This window comes from Triturus cristatus, chromosome 2_2 (genome assembly GCF_964204655.1).
Source record: "Triturus cristatus chromosome 2_2, aTriCri1.1, whole genome shotgun sequence".
NCBI lineage: Eukaryota > Metazoa > Chordata > Amphibia > Caudata > Salamandridae > Triturus > Triturus cristatus.
In genome coordinates, this window is record NC_140582.1 from 621,815,103 (window position 1) to 621,823,592 (window position 8,490).

Consider the following 8,490-nt stretch of genomic DNA (forward strand, 5'->3'; position numbering starts at 1 on the left):
CGGAGCGGCTTTCACAAGCGGATCCTCGTCCTTGCCTATCATAAATAAATATATATATATATATATATATTTATATATGAAAAATAAAGTTGCCCCCAGGTGAGCCGCACTCCCAGCAGGTAAGTAGTGATCAGGGAATGTCAGGCAGTGCACCCTCGCGCCTTCAGCAGTCCAGACGCGTTTCGAGTGTGTGCTCTTAATCATAAGTAACTGCAAGCAACCACAAACACTCTGGATTTCCAGAAACTTCCCTTTTTAATTAGAACACAAACACGCTCAGGTGAGCTTATCCCTTAGCATTATGGGACTGGGAGTCCTTTAGCATTATCTCCCAAGTGGGCTGTTGGCAGGCTTCAGCCTTAGCAAAAAGTTCCGATTTACAGGCTCCGCGCTCTCCCCAGTGCCAACAATCACCTGCTGCTCCGTGTCTTTACTGAGCAGTCCCCCAGCAACGGATCCGCTTCTCCCGGCAGTGCCAGCTCGCGACCGGGCAGGCCGCAATATATAAAAGAAAAAGGTTGCCCCCAGGTGAGCCGCACTCCCAGCAGGTAGTAGTGATCAGGGAAAGGCAGGCTGTGCACCCTCACATCTTTAGCAGTCCTGACGCATTTCGAGTATGTGCTCTTAATCATAGGTAACTGCAAGTAACCACCAACACTCCGGATTTCCAGAAACTTCCCTTTTTAATTAGAACACAAACATGATCAGGTGAACATATCCCTTAGCATTATGGGACTGGAAGTCCTTTGGCATTACCTCCCAAGTGGGCTGTTGGCAGGCTGCAGCCTTAGCAAAACGTTCCAATTTAGAGGCTCTGCACTCTCCCCAGTGCCAACAATCACCTGCTGCTCCGTGTCTTTACTGAGTAGTCCCCCAGCAAAGGATCTGCTTCTGGCGGTGGTGCCAGCTCGCGACTGGGCAGGCCACAATATGTGAAAGAAGAAGGTTGCCTCCAGGTGAGCCACACTCCCAGTGTGTAAGTAGTGATCAGGGAAAGTCAGGCTGTACACCCTCGCGTCTTCAGCAGTCCTGACGTGTTTCGAACGGGCGCTCTTAATCATAGGTAACTGCAAGTAACCACCAACACTCTGCATTTCCAGAAACTCGTAAGGCCCAAGGACTTTAAAAGGGATGTTAAGCTGTCGGTTTTTGGTAATAAAGATCAGAGACCTACCTGCAGCGGTGTGCGGCCTCATGATCTGGACAACTGGGGTTGACATGTTACGCGGCGCGTCCAGGCCACGGAGGGATAGCACCACCCGTGTTAACAAATGCAAGGGTCCACATGAGGGAAATTCCCCGTGGCGCAGCAGGAGATTGGAGTGCAAACAGGCAGAATCTCATCCGAGGCTCAATGGAGGGTCATGGAAAGGCGTCCCCAAGTATTGTAAATATCCTGAACCCACTGAAGGGTATCATTGTAGATAAAAAAAAAAACTGCATTTCCCCGATTGTATTGTGAAAAGGAAAACCAAGTTTTTATTGTGGACCACTGGAGGCCAATTGAAAACTAATTAGCACGCAAGGGATAATGCAGTAGTATGTAAAGTGCAGGCTATTCATGCGGTCTCTGACGAAGGAGAAAGGAACTCTCTGAAACGCGTAAGGCCCAGGGACTTAAAAAGGGATTAGAAGCTGCCTGTTTTTCGTAATAAAGGTCAGAGACCTACCTGCAGCGGTGTGCGGCCGCATGATCTGGACAACTGGGGTTGTCATGTTACGCGGCGCGTCCAGGCCACGGAGGGATAGCACCACCCGTGTTAACAAACGCAAGGGTCCACATGAGGGAAATTCCCCGTGGCGCAGCAGGAGATTGGAGTGCAAACAGGCAGAGTCTCATCCGAGGCTCATGGAGGGTCATGAAAAGGCATCCCCAAGTATCGTAAATATCCTGAACCCACTGGAGGGTATCATTGTACATAAAGAAACTGCATTGCCCAGCTTGCATTGTAGAAAGGAAACCCAAGTTTGTATTGTGGCACACTGGAGGCCAATTAAAAACTAATTAGCATGCAGGGGATAATGCAGTAGTATGTAAAGTGCAATCTATTTGCGCGGCCTGTGAAGAAGGAGAAAGGAACTCTCTGAAACGCGTAAGGCCTAGGGACTTTAAAGGGGATGGGAAGCTGCCTGTTTTTCATAATAAAGGTCAGAGACCTACCTGCAGCGTTGTGCGGCCTCATGATCTGGACAACTGGGGATGACATGTTACGCGGCGCGTCCAATCCGCGGAGGGATCGCACCACCCATGTTAACAAACGCAAGGGTCCACATGAGGGAAATTGCCCTTGTGGTTGGCGCAGCAGGAGATTGGAGTGCAGACAGGCAGAGTCTCATCCGAGGCTCAATGGAGGGTCATGGAAAAGCGTGCCCAAGTATCGCAAATATCCTGAACCCACTGGAGGATATCATTGTACATAAAGAAACTGCATTTCCCAGCTTGCATTGTGGAAAGGAAAACCACGTTTTTACTGTGGCACACTGGAGGCCAATTAAAAACTAATTAGCACGCAGGGGATAATGCAGTAGCAAGTAAAGTGCAGGATATTCACACAGCCTCTGAAGAAGGAGAAAGGAACTCTCTGAAACGCGTAAGGCCCAGGGACTTTTAAAGGGATGGAAAGCTGCCTGTTTTTCGTAATAAAGGTCGGAGACCTACCTGCAGCGGTGTGCGGCCTCATGATCTGGACAACTGGGGTTGACATGTTACGCAGCGCGTCCAGGCCGCGGAGGGATCGCACCACCTGTGTTAGCAAACACAAGGGTCCACATGAGGAAAATTGCCCTTGTGGTTGGCTCAGCAGGAGATTGGAGTGCTAACAGGCAGAGTCTCATCTGAGGTTCAATGGAGGGTCATGGAAAGGAGTCCCCAAGTATCGTAAATATCATGAACCCACTGGAGGGTATCATTGTACATAAAGAAACTGCATTTCCCAGCTTGCATTGTGGAAAGGAAAACCAAGTTTGTATTGTGGCACACTGGAGGCCAATTAAAAACGAATTAACACGCAGGGGATAATGCAGTAGTATGTAAAGTGCAGGCTATTCACGCGGCCTCTAAAGAAGGAGAAAGGAACTCTCTGAAACGCGTAAGGCCCAGGGACTTTAAAAGGGATGGGCAGCTGCCTGTTTTTCATAATAAAGGTCGGAGACCTACCTGCAGGTGTGTGCGGCCTCATGATCTGGACAACTGGGGTTGATATATATACATATATATATAAATATTAATTTGTTAAATTTGAATATAATTGTAAAATTATAAAATGCATTAAAATTATTAGTTTGATAATTGTTTTAAAATATATATATTAATTATTGTACATGTGCAAATTACGTTTGTTATTTTTGTTAAAATGTATATTAAATCTAATTTATTTTTTAAATTGGGTTGATTCTTGAATATCTTTAAATGTATTTGATATTTATATAAAAACAATATTTTCTACAACTATATTTATGAAATCTATATATTTTTATCGATATTTCTGTACTTACCATTATAAGTATAGGATGTAGATATTTTGACATCGATATTTTGGTTACAATATTTTTGCATGGGGATATTTTGGGTGTCAATATTTTGTTCAGTTTACTGCCCCGTTGTTACATCAGTACTCTTACCGAGAGAACCCACCCTGTCTCTACTCAGTGTGCTTCTGTTGCACCGACCTCTCGAGCACCTGTGGCAATGTCAAAGCAGCTGACCAGCTGCCCTAACTCACAGCTCTTTAAAATGTACTGCCTTTCAATGGTGGTGATAACACTGCTCAGATACCCAGACACCATAAGGGATTGTATGCAAATCAGAAAACACATGCACACCAAGAAGCAGCGTGAGTCAGTCAAGGTCACATGGAGACACGCGGTGGCCAGGGCGGTGTTCAGTGTACAAGAAACAGACAGACCTTTGTTTCTTCCTGCAAATGTTCTAGTCCCTGTCCTTTCTGTATTCCAAGCTCCTGAAAAGTTGGATGTTGCAAATGAAAACATTGTCCTCAAAGAATCAGCAAGATTATGAGTTAAATTATCTAAAGCAAGGCCACAGCTGAAGCTATACCCCTGCAAACCGGGCAGTAAAGTCACATCCGCGACCACAGGGGTGGACTGCGTTGTGTCCATAAGCGCCAGCCCTGATCCCTGAGCAGGCGGCACTCAAAGCCCATTCCAGGCTGGCAAACTCTTTGTCCTGGAGTGATGGTCCCTCTCTTGGAGCATACCTGTGCCTCTCCGGTCTCCTCCTTGGAGAGAACGAGTCCATAAAGGCCAAGCGCTCACAGTCCTCCGAATTCATGTTTCAATGCTGCTATCACCAAAATGCAACCTTAGCTGAAACTGCTCTTTGCAAGTCAGCATTCCCTATCGGGAAACTTAAACCCATTTAAGGATGGTAATGGGAATGTGGCTTGTTCGATGCATATAGCTGTAGCACAGCAACAAAGAAAAAACCTTGGATGCCACACAACTAAGAGCCCGATTCCAATCTTGTGTGGAAAGGAAACCGAATGACTCGTGTCCGGAATGTTTTCCGTCCGATTTGTGTCAGGGGAGTCTGACCGAACAAGTACGATGCATTTGAATGCATCCCGGATACGATTTGGTTGGACTCCTATTGACTTCAATGGCAGCTTGTGTACTGAACACGTACACAGATTCCCATTGACAAAAGGGGTGGTTGGGGGATCATCGTGCACCCTGTGGCGGGCACCCCTTGGTGCCTGCCACATTTTGCATGGTCTGAAAGGGGGGACCCATGGGTACCCCCACTGGCATTAATCGGAAGGCCCCGGGTGAATGCTGGCCTGCTATGGGCCCCCAAAGACCGATTCCGACAGTCTTTTTGGTCCGGGCAAAAGAATTATAAAGGCTGTCCGAATCCCTCATCATACTTGCTCTTTCATAATCCGGCTCCATTACACGGCACGATTCGTCTCTGAAAGAGTCAGACGGGCAGACGCGGACGAGATCTTCGCATCATTCTTGGTTGTACGGAACGGGGGACGATCCGGTCGGAAACATAGGCTCCGAACCGGATTTTCAAGTTCCGGTACCCGTCTATAGGCCTTCCTAACGACATTGGAATCGAGTCATAAAATGGGTCAGAAGTAATGTTAAGAACGCATTCTTTGTTTTTTTAATCATAAAAACGATAGAGTCCTATTCAGTAAAAGATCAAAAAATTCAAAAAGAATGAATAGATCAAACCAAATAAAATGCTATACATAGCTGCGGGAAATCATCATTATTCAGTGTAAGTGTCTGTGGTCACCCCCTCAGTGACGCTGCGTAAAGGTCTCTTTGACATCATAGCCTATAGCAGAAATAGGGTGATTATAGGAAGAGAAAGGCATTCTGCTCCAACAACACCCTTTTCCAGTTCCTCTAGAATGAGAAGGCTGGTGAGATATGACCTCCATTTGAAGTCAGATACACACCAGCCGGCTAAGTATTTCTGATTCTTGACTCTGGCTGGTGCTGGAGTGACCATCTCTCTATTAATACAGCTTAGCAGTGCAGTTCCTTTCAACAAAGTCCAGTAGTTTGTATCTCAAACCGGAGCGTATCCAGATGCAATTATCTTATCAAAGTAAGGTTCAGAAAACTTGTGTGGGTCGACAGGTAGACATGCTGGACACGCTCCACACAAGATCAACACACAGGGCAGAACTGTAACTGGCCAGCACACCCCTCACAACACAGCATGTGGCCACATGGACAGTAGCCCGAACTGATTTTCTCCTCGCAGCAGACTGTGGCATGGCCTTGCTCAGCTTACTCAGCTTTTACTGCTTGTCCTTGGTTTGGTGACAGTGGAGGCCCTCTCAACTATCACAGCTCAGGCCTTGCTCTGAAGACTTGAGGGGGGAGATTGTGGCACTCTGGTTACTGCTGGATACAAGATCCACAATGCCATCATTGTACAGTACTCACAGGGCATGGTCGTTCAACTCCTTGCCGAGGTTAATGTTTTCATTCAGGAACAAAGATGCCAAGTGGCCTTTCATGTCTCTGCTGTACTGCATTATGTCAGCATGGGTCTCAGTTATTGGTCTGTAGAGTCTACTCGTGGCTCGCGTGGTGATCATTTTGAAGAGGAGAACAATACTTGTGCCAGTTTTCTTCATGGCAGTCAGGTAGACATTCTTGCCAGACTGGGTTGCCATCTGGATTTCTGGATATTTAATTCTTTTAACAGGGCTAAAATCTTCTTTACAGGGGGATACACCTAAGGGACCAATGGCGATAATCAATTTCTGCCCTTCGTTGTCCCTGACAGAATGCCATTCCATTCCAAAGATTTCCAGAGTTGAAGTAATCTAGGTGTATCTCACCCCTTCCAGTGCCTTGTGTTTTGCAGTGATACTTTTTAAAGTGGTGGTGCCAAGCTTATTCTCTCACAGCTCAAGGTAGAAGTACTTGGCAATATGCTGGTTGTAATCCCTAAACTCCATCTGAGCCAACAATGAGCCTAGCTCCACTGCTTGCTCCAGGGAACACTGCACATTGTCTGTCAACAGATCCTCTTTTACATGCAAGAAAACATATGCAAATGTCAAACAGCCTTCCCCATGCGCTATGAGATCCACGCCAACCTCCATGATCAAGGGGTCTGGCCTCGTAGCAAAGCACAGCATGGAGGGTACTGCAGCCAGGGCTACTCTTGCACATGGTGCTGCCACACAGACAATCCAGTCTTCACCGACCTCAAGCATAAAGATCGTGGATGGTGCAATGCTAACTTTTATTGCAGTGTCATCCTTTGTCCTCTGCACACTGGCAGGCTGAAAGGCATGGGAGCTGTGACTGAACAACAGCTTCTCTAACATAGCCACCTCTTCTCTCCTGCAACATTTTCAATTCTCGTGTCTGTGCAGTTTCCCCCAGGACCCGGCCCACCAGGTAGCTGGCAAGCAAACAAGTGCACAAGACCACGCTTGGTTTTCTATTTACATTTTTGGTCTGAATTAGAAAATCTGTTGCAATTTTCGCTGCACTTTATTTTAAAGAAAATGCTTTTTGGCTCTGGCAGGGTCCTTCGGGAAACCCAAGACCTGGGCTATTCCTAGTCCCAAGAAGGCTGCTAACACTTCCTGGTTGAAGTGTTAGCAGCCAATCAGATCTCTGCATGAAATCGAGAGGATTCGCGGAGGGGTTGCATCCCTATATATATAAATTTGTTTTTCCTTTAATAACTCTCAAACTACTGAATAGACTTCCACCAAATAACAAAAGGGCACTTTCTGAACCAAGAAATACCTTTCTGCCAAATTTGGTGTGTTTCTGTTCGATCTGTAGTCGTGTCTAAAATACCTATGGGAATTAATATGAAAAACATGCCTAAAAAACCTTTGAAATGCACAAAAAACCATAAAGGTTACGAGGACATTATAGTTAGGAAATAACATTAAAAAATTCACTGAAAAAAACAAGGGTTTCAGGATCATTATAATTAGGCTCAGAGTTCACTCATTCAAAATCAGTGAAAGTCAGCTGTTACAGTTACCTGAGCTAACTAAAACGAATGCCACCGCAATGCACTGCTTATAACCTCACATATTACATAACTCATGACATGGTTAGTGACATCACAAATGACATCACTGATGACATCATCCAGTGAGTGTAAGTATCTTGTAAACGTTTCTGAGACTTAAAGAGATATTCTAACCTTGGGGATAAGTTAAATTACTATTCTTTCTGTACTACTAATAGGTGATACAATGTCTAACATATGTGATCTGAGTGGTTGTGTGACTCTCTATAGCTGTTTGTGAGTGGGTGTGTGAGTGGCTGTATGGATAAATAGGTAGGTGTGTGAGTGACTGTATGGGTGAGCGAGTGCCTGTGTGAGTAGGTCTATGGATAAGTGAGTGGCTGTGTGAGTGGCTGTATGAATGAATAGGTAGGTGTGTGAGTAGCTGTATGGGTGAGTGAGTGGCTATGTGAGTAACTATATGGGTGAGTGAGTGTATATATAGGTATATGGGTAAGCTAGTGGCTGTTTGAATGGCTTCATGGGTGAGTAAATAGGTGTGTGGATTGCTCTGTGGATGAGTGAATGGGTTTGGGATCAGTTGTATGGGTGTGTGAGTGAGTGTATCAGTGGTTGTGTTGGTGTGTGACGATGTGGAAATGATTCTGCGGATGAACTCATCAGTGATGTCATCAGTGATGTCATTTGAGATGTCAACAGTGATTACATCAGTGATGTCACTGATCATGCCGTGAGTGATGTAATATGTGAGGTTATTAAGAAGCGCATTGCGGGCGTAAGTTATAATTTGCTCAGCTAACTATAACTGCTGAATTTCACTGGCTTTGTAGGAGTGAAATATGAGCCTAACTATAACATCCCTGTAACCTTTGTTTTTTTAGTGAATTTCAAAGGTTTTTCAATTCCATTACTAATGTATTATGTGGGGTTTATTTGTAATATTAAGTTTAATACAATTTATTTTGATTTCCTTTTTTTTATACTGTAATCATTCTTTT

General features: G+C 45.2%; 1 pseudogene; it reads right to left on the minus strand.

Moving 5' to 3' along the window:
• Positions 1-5,571: 5,571 nt before the first annotated feature.
• LOC146862587 (E3 ubiquitin-protein ligase MYLIP pseudogene) lies at positions 5,572-6,824 on the minus strand (annotated as a pseudogene).
• Positions 6,825-8,490: the final 1,666 nt, after the last annotated feature.